Genomic DNA, 13,183 nt, shown 5'->3' on the forward strand with positions numbered 1-13,183 from the left:
TTGAAAATTCCAATGTGTTGTCACTGATTATTATCTGAGACAATTAGCAGTCCTCCCCTTCCCCTCTTCTGCTGTCAATATTTTTAAAACTGTGATAATAGTAACAGAAAGTGCTGCTAATCATTGAGCATATATTCTACAAAAAATATATAGCTACAAACATTTGATGCTCACCATAACTTGATGAGTTAATATTATCCTTATTTTACATGAGTTTAAACTAAACTTAGATGTGGAAAGTCACTTGACTGTTTAGATGCATTTAACACATGATGGAGCCACTACCTTAACACCATTATCATATGCACACTCCATCCTTTTACCCATGGTATACAGGATTCTTCATTTTCCCACCTCACTCACTTATAACTGACCACTTAACAATCTGAAATCTTGTTTTTCTTTCTACCAATGCCTCTTGAAGTAACTCATGACTTCATAATTGAAAACCTCAGTGATACTTGCTTTCACTGTAGAGTTAAGGACATAGCTCATCTTCAAATTTCTGTTTCCACCTCTCAGTTCACCCATTTTTTAAATCTTTTAATTCCTCACATACTCCTCACACAGTTTATATAAATAATTCCACAAAGTTCTCCCAAAAGCTTTCTTGTCTTTTAATATTTCATGTATTTTTCATGTCATTGACAATTGGAGATTCATTATAAGTATGATTCTCACTTTTGTATAAATAATATTCAAATAATCCTCAAATCTGTATTTATATGTTTTCTCTTTTTATGAGGTGAAAGAGTTTTACTTGCATATATTTGCTAGTTTCTGAACACATCACCTAGTCCATCTATTGGCTTCAAATTCATCAGATCCCAGTCTAAATCTTCCTCTTTCAGAACTTAGTACTTCTATTGGTATAGTACTATATATTATATATATATATATAATTATATATAATATGTCATATATAATTCTATTAATAATCATTTATATACTTAATAACATATACAAAATAATTGTTTTATTTATTGATCTGTTTAATCTGGTATATTCATGAATCTCATTTCTAGGTCTGATAAGTTCTTCCTGATAGATTCTTTCATTACATTATTATTTTATTATTGAAATAACCTTTTAAAAAATAAACTTTTAAAATTACTAAGGCAGTACAGAAAGTTCCCATGTGCTCCACACCCAGTCATACTAAAAACATCTTATATTAGTTTGGTGCCTTTGTCATAATTAGTGATAATATTTACACCTTTTTATTAAAGCCCACACTTTGAGATTTTTAAATTTTTACCAAATGTACTTTTCCACTCCAGGATCCCCTAGTTGATAGCACATTACAGGTAATTATCAGGTTTCTTCAGGTTTTTCATGTTATGATGGTTTCTCAGACTTTATGTATGTATGTATGTATTTAATAATCATGACAGTCTCGAGAATTACTGGTCAGGCATTTTGTAGAATATCCCTCAATTGGTATTTGTTGAGTTTTTCCCTCAAGGTTGGACTAGTTTTTTGGGTTTTTGAGAGGAAGACCACAGAGTTAAAGTCCTACTTTCCTCACATCGTATCAAAGAAATGTGCTATGGAAAAGATTTATTACTGTTGACGTAACCTCAATCATCTCTCTGAAATGTTTCATCAGTTTTCTTCCCTGTAAATAATTCATTTTTCCCAAATCCCATACCGTGCTCCTTGGAAGAAGGTCACTCTGTGCAACCCACAATGAAGGAAGTGTAAAGTTATCCTCTACCTTTTGGAGACAAATTACCAACATAAAATATTTGGAGTTTTTCTGCATGGGAGATTTGAATATCCTTCATCTACTTATTTGACTAGGAATACATAACTGTATTTGATACTTTGGTTCGTAATCCATGACTATTTCAGTTAGTGCCTTTGCCATTTGCATATCCTCATTACTGCTTAGTTTTTGTTTTGGTTTGGTTTGGTTGTATGTCTTGAACACTTTCTTACTTTTTGCCACTATAAGCTTCAGGCTCATCTTGTATGTTTCCAGCCCTAGATCTAGAATCTGCCTTTTCTCTGAAAACCTTGCTTCCTTTTGTGAGAAAATTGAATTACCAAAACCTGGATGTTAAGTTACTGAGATCTTTGTGTTTCTAGGTCCTCCTAGGTGGCAAAACAAGGGTATATATGTATCTAACAAGTGTGTGTACGTAGTTAGGTAGGTAGGTAGATAGATAACTCGATATCTAATCATCTGTACTTTTATTAAACTAAAACAGTGCATTATATAAATTATATATAATAATTGTACGTTATATATAATCATTATATACTGCCCTCTCTCTCTCACTTATATGTAACTTCTTATTCCAGCACTGAAAAACCTACTTTCCAATATTTGCTATTTAATTATTTAACTCCAACTCATAGATATAGTGGGTCAGAAATGATATCTCATATTCTCATGCAAAACAACATTATCAGAGTTATTTGACCTTTAGTGTTGCAGACCGGACTCATTTCCGAAACGACTTTGGTCCCAACGTTTCACTCCCATTCCCTTAAGTAAGGTTGTTCTATCCATTTGTTAAACAGATGATTTTGTCACACTCTTCATTCAATCATTGGATCATCTAGCCTTCTAAAAAATATTTTAAATTTTTTCATACATTAAAGTTTACTGTTTAATGCTGGAAAGTTCTTTCTATAGATTTTGAAAAATGCATGGTATTTTGTATTCATCATTACGATTCCATATAAAATAGTTTCATAAATTAAAAAAAAAATCTCTGTTCTTCAAAATTCTTAACAGCTCCCTCCCTGAAACCTTTTGTCTCTGAATATCATTCCATTGTATGGATGTACCACAGTTTATCTATTTATCTATCAAGGGACATTTTGGTTGCCTCAACCAAAACGTTGCAATTATGGGTAAAGCTGCCCTAAGTGTTTGTGTTCAGGTTTTTTGAAGAACATATATTTTCAAATCATGTGGGTAAATAGGAGTTCAATTGTTGGATTGCATGGTTAAACTGTTTTCCTTTGAAAGAAACTGCCAGAGTGTTTTCCAAAGAGGCTATGCTATTTTGCGCTCCCCCCAGCAATGAATGACAGCTTCACTGTTAATTATTCTTACCAACACTGGTATTAGTATAGATTTTACCAATTTAATGCAGTAGTACTTCATTTTTTTTAATTCCTAAAGACAAAATATGTTTGGCATATCTATATCTTTATATGCCATGCCAACTCTATATCTTTTTTTGTTAGGGTGTTTATTCAGTTTTTTTTTTTCCAAATTTTTCATAGTTTTTATGTCTTTTTCTATCTTTTGGTTTTAAGTGATCTTTGTGCATTTTGGATACAAATCCTTTATGAGGTACACACTTTATAAATATTTCCTCCCAGTCTGTGGCTTGCTTTTCAATTCTCTTAAACTGTCCTTTACATAGCACTTTTAATTTTAATAAGGTCTAAGTAATTAATTTTTTCTTTCACATGTCGTGCTTTTGTCATTGTATTTCAATGTCATCACCAAATCCAAGATCACTTAGATTTCCTATGTTTTCTTTAAAAAAGTTTAATTATTCTACATTTTAATTTACATCCATAATCTATTTTGAGTTAATTTTCATAAAAGCTATATTGTGTGTGTTACATGTATTTTATTTTGTAGCATATTTACTTTCAGTTGTTCTAGCACACCTTGTCAAAAAGGGTTTCTATTCTTTACTGAATTGCCTTTACATTTTCATCATAAGTTAGTTGGTTATATTTGTGTGGGTGTGTTTCTGTGCTCTCTATTCAGTTCCACTGATCTCTGTGTACACTCTTTTGCAAAATTAAGCTGACTTGATGACTGTCACTTTATGTAAGTCTTGAATTCCGGGAGTGTGGAGTATTTCAACTTTGTTCTTCAATGTTGACTATTCTAGGATTTTTCCTTTGTTCTTCAATGTTGACTATTCTAGGATTTTTCCTTTAAGGCCAATTTTTTTATATCTACAAGATAGCTTGCTGGGATTTTGGTAGAAATTGCATAGACTATATAGTTCCAAATGGAAGAATTTACATTTAACAATAATGAGTCTTCCAATCCATAAACATGCTTTCTCTCTTTTAATTTAGGTGTTCTTTGATTTTTTTCATAATGTTTTTGCAGATTTCTGCATACATGTCTTGTACATAATTTATTAATTTATACCTAAATATTTTTTTTTGTGTGTGTGTGTTTTATAAATAGTATTTTTCAAAATTTAAAAGTCTGGTTGTTGCAGATATATAGGAAAGCAATTGACTTCTGTTTAAATTAAACTTGTATTCTATAATCTTGCTATATTTACGTATTCAGGAATTTTTTTGTAGATGTCTTATTCAAATAAAGAAATTTTTATTTCTTCCTCTCCAATCAATATATTTTTTATTTCATTTTCTTATTGTACTAGCTAAGAATTTCACTATTATCAACAATGTTGATAGCAGACATCCTCCCCATGTTTCCAAACTTAGGGCTGTATAGAGTCCTTCACCATCGATGATGTGATGTTAGATAAATATTAAAAAAAAAAAGATATTTTCATCAATTTGGGAATACTTCCCTTTATTCCTATTTGCTGAGATTTTAAAAATCCTGAATGGCTGTTGGATCTTGTCAGTGTTCGGCTGTTGGATCTTGTCAGTGTTCTTCTATATCGAATTATTTTCTATATCGAATTATTGATACGGTGGATTACATTAATTAAATTCTGGATGTTGAAACAGATTGAACCTTGATGGAGTTACACTTGCTTGTGGTATATACACGTCATTCTAACATCAAAACCGGGAACATTGTTGAAATAGAAGAAAAAATACAAAAATCCTAAACAAATGTTAGCATATCAAATTCAATTCTATGTAAATTACGGTAGTCTCTATTTTCCCTTATTTTAAGCCATTTCTGGTTTTGATATTGGGGTAATGTCGGTCTCATAAAATGAGTTAGGTATTATTACTTCCTGTATATTCTGGAAAAGATTGTAGACAATTGGTATCACCTTTTCCTTAGCTCTTTGGTAGAATTCTCCAGTGATTGAATCTGTGTCTGATACTTTTGTTGTTGTTGTTGTTGTTATCTTCTTAATTATGAATTTAATTAAATAGATACAGGGTTACCCAGGTTATTTTTCCTTGTGTGAGTCGATGTAGTTTATTTCTTCAACTGATACCTTATATCTTAAATTATCAAATTTGTGAGCATAGAGGTTTTCACAGTACAGAAGTTCCCTCTTGTCCGTGGCTTCACTTTCCAGTTAAACTTACCTGCAGGTCAGAGAAGATAAGCCTTTTTCAGATATATCCTCCGAAGGTCAATAGTAGCCTAATACTATGTCATAAAACTTCATTTTACTTCATCTCATCACATAGGTATCTTATCATCTCATATCATCACAGGGAGAAGGAGTACAGTACAGATTTGAGAGACCATGGGCACATAATTTCTGTTACATTATATTGTTATAATTATTTTTATTTATGTTGTTGATAATATCTTACTGTGTTTCATTTATAAATTAAACTTTATTATAGGCATGGGGTTTTAATAGGGTTTGGTACCATCTACAGTTTCAGACATCCACTGGGAGTCTTGGAACAGATCCCTCATGGGAGGGTTGGGGGGGTGGGTTGTTCCCATTTTATCATTTTGATATTTATACATCTGTAGTGATGAACGCCCCCTTCTCATTTCTGATATTATCTGTTTATGTCCTCCCACTTTTTATTTTTTCCTTTCCTGGTTAGTCTGGTAAGAACTTTGTCAACATTACTGATCTTTTCAAAGAACCGGGCTTTGTTTCTATTGAATTGTCTAGTTCTTCTTTAAAATTTCATTGATTTGTGTTCTAATTTTTCTTAGTTTTAATTCCATTATAATTAACATATATACAGTCATATCAGTTTCAGGTGTAGAATGTAGTGATTTAACAGTTCTATGCATTACTCAGTGCTCAGCATGATAAGTGAGCTCTTAGTCCCTTTTACCTAGTTCATTAATTCTTATATTTTATTTATTTTAAGCTTAAATATTTTTTTTCTCATAGGTCTCTAAGATACAGCTTTAGTTTGTTTCTTTTAGATCTTAGAAAACACTATTTCCACTCCATCTCTTAAACTTCGATAAACAAGATTTTTGTTTTCATTTAGTCCAAAATATATCTTTAATTAACCTTAAAACTCCTTCAATATGTGTCCTACTTAGAAGTGTTGCTTAATTTCCAAATATCTAAAGATTTTTATAGTTATATTCTTTATTATTGATTTACTTTAATTGCATTGTGAATTGAGAACATTTGCATGCTTTTTAAAATTTATTAAAGTGTGTTTTACAGCCTGGAATGAGATCTATATTGGTGACTATTCTATGTCACCTTGAAGTGATGTGTATTGTACTGTCTGAATGGAGTAGTCCATAAATGTCATTTGGATAATAATAGTACTGCTTAGGTTATGTATATCTTTTTCCCCCCAGATTATGAAATCTTATGTATTACAAAGTACTGGGATTACAGGTGATTTTGTAGGTTATGTATATCTTTACTGACTTTCTTCCCTGCTTGAGCTAACATTTACTAACAAAGAAATGTTGAAGTCTCTTATAAAATGAGTAAATTTTTCTCTACTATTCCTTTAATTTCTATCAGTTATTGCCTCATCTACATATTTAATTTTATAATTATTTTTGAGAGTTAACTCTTTTTTTCAATGCCTGGGAAATGCTCTTCTTTACCTCTGTTAATCTTCCTTGTTCTGAAGTCTGCTTTGTCCAATACTCATATAGTTATTACAGCTTCCTTTTGATTAGTATTAGCACAGTATCTGTTTCTCTCCCTTTGCTTTTTTCCTATTAGAGTCTTTATGGTTTTAAAGTAGTTTCCATGTACATAAAAATATCATTGTGTGTATGCATGTAATCCTCTGAAAATATCTGACCTTATATCTGACCTTAACTAGTGTATTTAGAACATTATACAGGAGCCCTTATATGTGGTGGGAGGTGTTGAAGAGGGGGAATGTTCTATAATCTTCTGATTAAATCCCAGTGTTTTAATAAGACTATGTCTCAAGTGTGAGACCTTCATAAGTATTTGTTGAGGGTCACAGGTTTTTATTTATTTTTTATTATTGTTTTTTTAGATCATCCTGCCCCATGCTCTTCAGTGTTTTCCAATCTACTTTTTTAATGTTTTAATTTGTTGCATGAAAAAACTTCATTCCATTCTGTTATATACTCTCATATGTTGTTGCTGTAATTTTTCCATATAAAATATGTAGTTAATATAAGGAACCAAATTTGCACTTCACTGAAATAAACTAGAATAAAATTTAATGGATGAGAACTTAAGAAAAAACAGATGAAACGTTTAATTTTTGTATTTTTCCACATAAATTTTTAAATGTGGTTGCTTATGTGCATGTGTATTTTTACGTACATATATATCACTCAAAATATTGCAAGTGGTGTATCTATACTTTCTGAAATCCAACAGTATTAAACAAAGGATGTGATGTTTTAGAACTGCTATATACATATCTGTTCAACTACAATATAGAATATCATGTTACCATTTAAGAAGGTAATGTGAGAATAACCTTTAAATCACAAACACACACATACGTCATTAAGCTGATGGACACAAAGAATGAGCAGAGCAAAAGTCCAGCCTTTCCTCATTATAGTTTATAATAAGCATTTATTGTAACATCCCTTAAATTCTTGAAACAGTGAAAAGGTCATATGCAGAATAAAATGATAAAAATTCTTTAGGTGCCCAGCATATGAATGTTCCAGCTGTAGACACAGAAATGGAAAGGAATGTGAAATCATTACTTTAAAATGCTGGTTCATTATGGCATCTGTAAACCAGCTTGATAAGATTAAGTCACCTTCAGAAAATATAGTACAAATATATTTAAATCATCTGTCCTTATAAGGTTGTTACATTTGGGCTCAGATCATTCTTTCTCTTACAAATATTACCTTGTATATATATTCAAGTGATATGAGTAATCTACAAAGTAGAGAAACCTGTAGAAATAATCAAGTGGTCCTTCAATAAGAAAACGATTTAGAAATTAGTCTAATTATTTTCGTATGTATATATACACTGAAAGATGATTTGAATAAACATTCAGTGATAATATAATGTATTTCACTCACAGCTATATGTCTTCATACTTTTTTTTTAAAGATTTTATTTATTTATTCATGATAGTCACAGAGAGAGAGAGAGAGCGAGAGAGAGGCAGAGGGAGAAGCAGACTCCATGAAGGGAGCCCGATGTGGGATTCGATCCCGGGTCTCCAGGATCACGCCCTGGGCCAAAGGCAGGCGCCAAACCGCTGCACCACCCAGGGATCCCCATACTTTTCATCTACACAATCCCTCTGAAATTATTGCCTCTCAATTTATAATGCAAATACAATTCCTCAACCTAATTAAATAACATACCTATAGTCACATTGCTTGTAAGTGACAATTATATGGAGAAAAGCAAAAACAAGCAAAAACAGCAGCAACAAAAACAATAGCTCTAAAAGCTCCCAATTGTTTTTATCTTGCAAAGAACTATTTCTACAAAAATGTAAAGAGATATATATGTATATGCTCTTATGTCTATTTTCTCACATCAAAGATGCTTGGCTTCTGAGGTAGGCCATTCTATCAAAAGAATCCTAATTTTAAAGAATATCAATATATTAGAAAAGTAAACCTCTTTCTTATTCCACCACAGATGTCATATTTCACCTGGTAGTTCACTAAAAACAAAAGTGCATTTTCATCACATTTTTAGTTATAGAATTTGAACCTTTAATTTTTTTTTCAAATGTGAACACTGAGACACTGAGAAGTTATATAATTTCCCATGGTCTCAAAGCTAATAATTTTCTGAACTCTGCTACGGACATTTGTTAGACTGACTCCAATGGTTAAGCTCTTTCCATATCATTTCTCTGTCTCCTCTTGACATACCTAAGCTTGATAATCCCTTACTTATCTCTAGCCTATTTCATTTTCCATTCCGTATGGAAGTTGTTTTCAAATTATCTGCTAAGTTCATTTCCAATCACTGCCACACAGCACAATTCCTATATATCTTCCTATGTATCTCTGCAGAAATGCATGCTTCCAGCTTTACAGAGGGGCTATTAATTCTGTTTATTCCACATATTTCCACCCATTGTTCTTACCTTGTCTCATATCTTAGAGGGACTATTTAGAATATTTTCAGGAATGCCATACTACAGTGCCTTACACAAGTATATAGTATCTGTGACCTACAGGCGTTCTGGAATTTAAGGCATGAAGTTCCAAAGAGTATAATTTTCAGGTCAATATACTTTGTTTGATTCTTATTCTTATACAAACTGACTTATTTGTCTTTGGTTTTATTTTGCCTGATATCAAGTAGTTAAGAATTTCAATCTACTCTAAGCAATAATACAGATTTATATTGTCTTGGGTGCTTTCATTGTGATTCATTCATTCTTTCAAGAAATATTGATTGTGGATCTAATTGGCACCATTTAGGGAAAAAGCTACACAGGAGAGACTTATATTTTGTTTTTTTTATATGAAAAAGGCATATTATATAGACAAGGCAGGTTATAAAGAATTTTGAAAAAAATGTCTATCGTTTTTAAAAGTACTCAACCCCCATCATAATTAATATATTTCCAATCATTCTTCTTTAAATTACCACAAAGTGAAAAATGAGCCATTCAAACATGCTTTAATGCAACCCTCTTTCTTTTCTAAGCTATCAGGGTCTGGCCATTATGATTACTTAATAAATTTCACAAGAGTATTTAAGAATAATTTTGTTCTGGGATTCTTAATAAATTATTACAGTCTGCATCAGCAAATAGACTGTCTTCATAGTTGTATAAAATGATGAACTCACTTATCTAACTAGATGTAAAGTTTATTTTCAAAATAATCTGCAACAATGTAATAATATTTCAATTTAATTATTTTATTTTTATACTTTTTCAACATTTTATCTATTAGCCGGCATCTTTATTTTTGTTATCATTCAAAAATAATTCATACAACAAGTATTTATTGATGATCTACTCTGGCAACACATTACACTAAATATTGGAGAAATAAAGTTGTCAAACATTCACATTCCCTGATATCCCTCCACCAATACACACGTATGTATGTATAAATAGGTATATATCAAATAAATGTATAAAACTGACATTCTTCTAAGTTTGGAACCTTCGGAAAGGGGGATTCTCTATTTATGCTTTATTCTTATGACGAATCGATCGTTTTCCTCTATGCATAGTACATCTCCCTAGAATTCATAGAAGGTAAACTATAAACACCATGCAACACCATCATTATTTATGAATTATATAGTTGTGTAATTAAGGGTTCTACTTTCAGTTAATTATTTCAACCCTCAACCTTTTTTGCTTTTGCTTATTACACACAGATTTCAGTGACCTTTTCATTCAGAATAAGGGACAAATAGTATCATTTCATATTATAACCATTAATGAAAAAGAAAGTGAATTTTAGGAGGACAAATAAAACAACCACCTGATAGCTGCCTTTTCATAGATCTCAACTTTAATATATTGGAAAAGTAGTAAACAAAGCAATGGATTTTGATAAGACTATCTGAATACGAAATTTCTTAGCTAGCTTACGAAGAGAGCATGGTATCTCATACAGTGTCAATCCTTCCCAACATCTCAACAGTTTCCCTTTCCTTGTGTGTCAAGAAAAACTGTTCAAGAAACTCTTTTACAGTTGTGGTATTTTTGATAAAAAATATATTTATTTTGTTCAGTGATACTTTGAATTTTAACAAGGTAGATAGCAGGGTGCCTGAGTACCTTAGTCTATTAAACATCTACTCTTGATTTTGGCTCAGGTCATGATCTTGAGGTCATGAGATCGAGCCCCATGTCAAGCTCTATGCTCAGCACAGAATGCCATGCTTGGTATTCTTTCTCTCCCTCTGCCCCTTCTACCACTCACACACCCTTTTTCTCTAAATAAATAAATAAAATCTTTTTTTTTTTTTAAGGTAGATAAAAGCACCTGTTTAGCCAAAGATGATGTAGTACAGTTTTAGTTCTGGAGTTGCAGACACCAGCATGCTGGGTATTTTAAAAAAGTTGAAATTATTTTCTGTAATAATAAGAAAGGATTGTCTTGGATCCCTGATGTGTGATAAAAAGCACTTGTACTGAGTGTGCCTGAAATTTTTATAATGGGTGAATCTGAAGAATTATAACATTGATGACACCCAAAGACATGTGCATCCCTAGATCCATGTCCTGGGGGCTTCATCATGTGACATAATGTCACCATTTGGAAATTTAAAAATGTAATGCAAGGTGGGACTTGAAAATATACTTGGAAATTGGGACAAGCCCCTCTTTTTTTTTTTTTTTGTATCTGATCACCATATAAAGGTGCTTGGGTGGGTTCCCTAAAAACATGTGGCCAGTAGCAAAATCCCTGGTATTATAAGAAAGACTGTCATGAACACCAAGCTCAAGTTGAGTCTTCTGATCACTGCAGTCTCATAAGTGACCACAGGAAACCACTGGAAGAACCAACCAGCTTGCCTGGGCCAAATTGCTGGCCCACAGAATTGTGAGGAAATAAAATGTTGTAAGCCACTACATTTTAGAGGAGTTTGTAATCTACAAGGTACTACAAAGACATATATTTAGATAGAGTCATAAGTCTAATATGACTATAATGAGATAAATGTAATACTAAATAGCATCTGCTTATCACTTTATATATAACACATATTCACTGTGATTATTTTATTTGGCCCCATGACTTTCTAAATTCTTATTGCATTTTTTGTTGTTCATTTGTCTCCTGCCATATTGTAGTCCTAAATAAGTATAGTGTATGATAAAGTAAAAGTAGTCAATGGGCCACTGAGCAGAATCACAGATATGTACAAACCTTCAATAAAATACATTTATCATTTTTGGCAATAATTAGAAATACTTTTGGCAAATAATTTGAATAACTTGCAAGATAGTATTTGAGTTTATTTGGGTAATAAAAGAAAAATTGAATATTGTACTATACAGACTAAAAACATTTATCTATGTCAACACTCAGATATTTGATAAATTAGCTCTTAGCTATTGTGGTAAGGTGAAAAATATTCTCCCCCAAAGATATTCATAGACTAATCTTTGGTATCTGTGAATGTTATTTATAAAAAAAGCTTTTAATGATTAAGCTAAGGATGTTGATATGAGATGTCCCCAAATGCAGTGACATTTATCCTTATAAAAGAGAGGCTGTTGGAGATCTGAAAAACACGGAGGAGTAGGCTATGTGAACACAGAGGAGTAGGCTATGTGTACACAGAGTGAGTGAGGTTTGAAGACGCCAGCCTTGAAGATTGGAATGATGTGGCCACAGGCAAAGAAATCAGGCAGTAATCAGAATTGGGAAGAGGAAAGGAACAAGTTATCTTTTAGAATCTCTTGAGGGAGTGTCTAGACCTCAATTCTGGAGAAGGGAAATTAACTTTGGACTTCTAGCCCCAATGACTATGAATGCAAATTTCTCTTGTTTAAATCTGCCAGATTTGGGTGATTTGTTATAGCAGCTGTAAAAAAACTAGTGGAATTCTAATCTATCAAAATAGTTAAGCAAATTTGGAATTATCTTCCAAATTTACATTAGAAAATTTCCAAAATAAATACAACTAATGACTCATTAATGTAAGTAAATACCTGGTGAACACAAAATGTTAATAACCTGGATTATCCACTGTTGTTTTAGTATTTATAAAAAAAGGTATTCGATGTCTTAGGTTCCATTTAAATGCCTGTTAATAAAAAGTTCTGAGTAGGTGATACATTCAGAGTGGTGAGTCCAGTGTCAGTTCAATTATAACCATGATATTATTACTATAGATTTTCAATTTTTTTCAATATTCAGTATTTTTAGTATGAGGGGAAGCAAAAATAAGATGTAAAGTTTTCATTGGGGGATTGACATTTATATTTGAAAAGTTTACTCTGGCTGGTATAAGGGAAATATTATATAGGAAAGAGTGGAATCTGGGAAAATAGGAGATTGTTACTGTATACCAGGTAAGGATGATTACATTTAATCAATATACCATGAGTATATTAGCCTCCAGCTGTTGAAAATTTGGGTGATTTCTGGTGTGGGGCTATTAATAAAGCTGCTATGCAGACTACT

This window comes from Canis aureus, chromosome 4, assembly GCF_053574225.1.
Source record: "Canis aureus isolate CA01 chromosome 4, VMU_Caureus_v.1.0, whole genome shotgun sequence".
Taxonomy (NCBI): domain Eukaryota; kingdom Metazoa; phylum Chordata; class Mammalia; order Carnivora; family Canidae; genus Canis; species Canis aureus.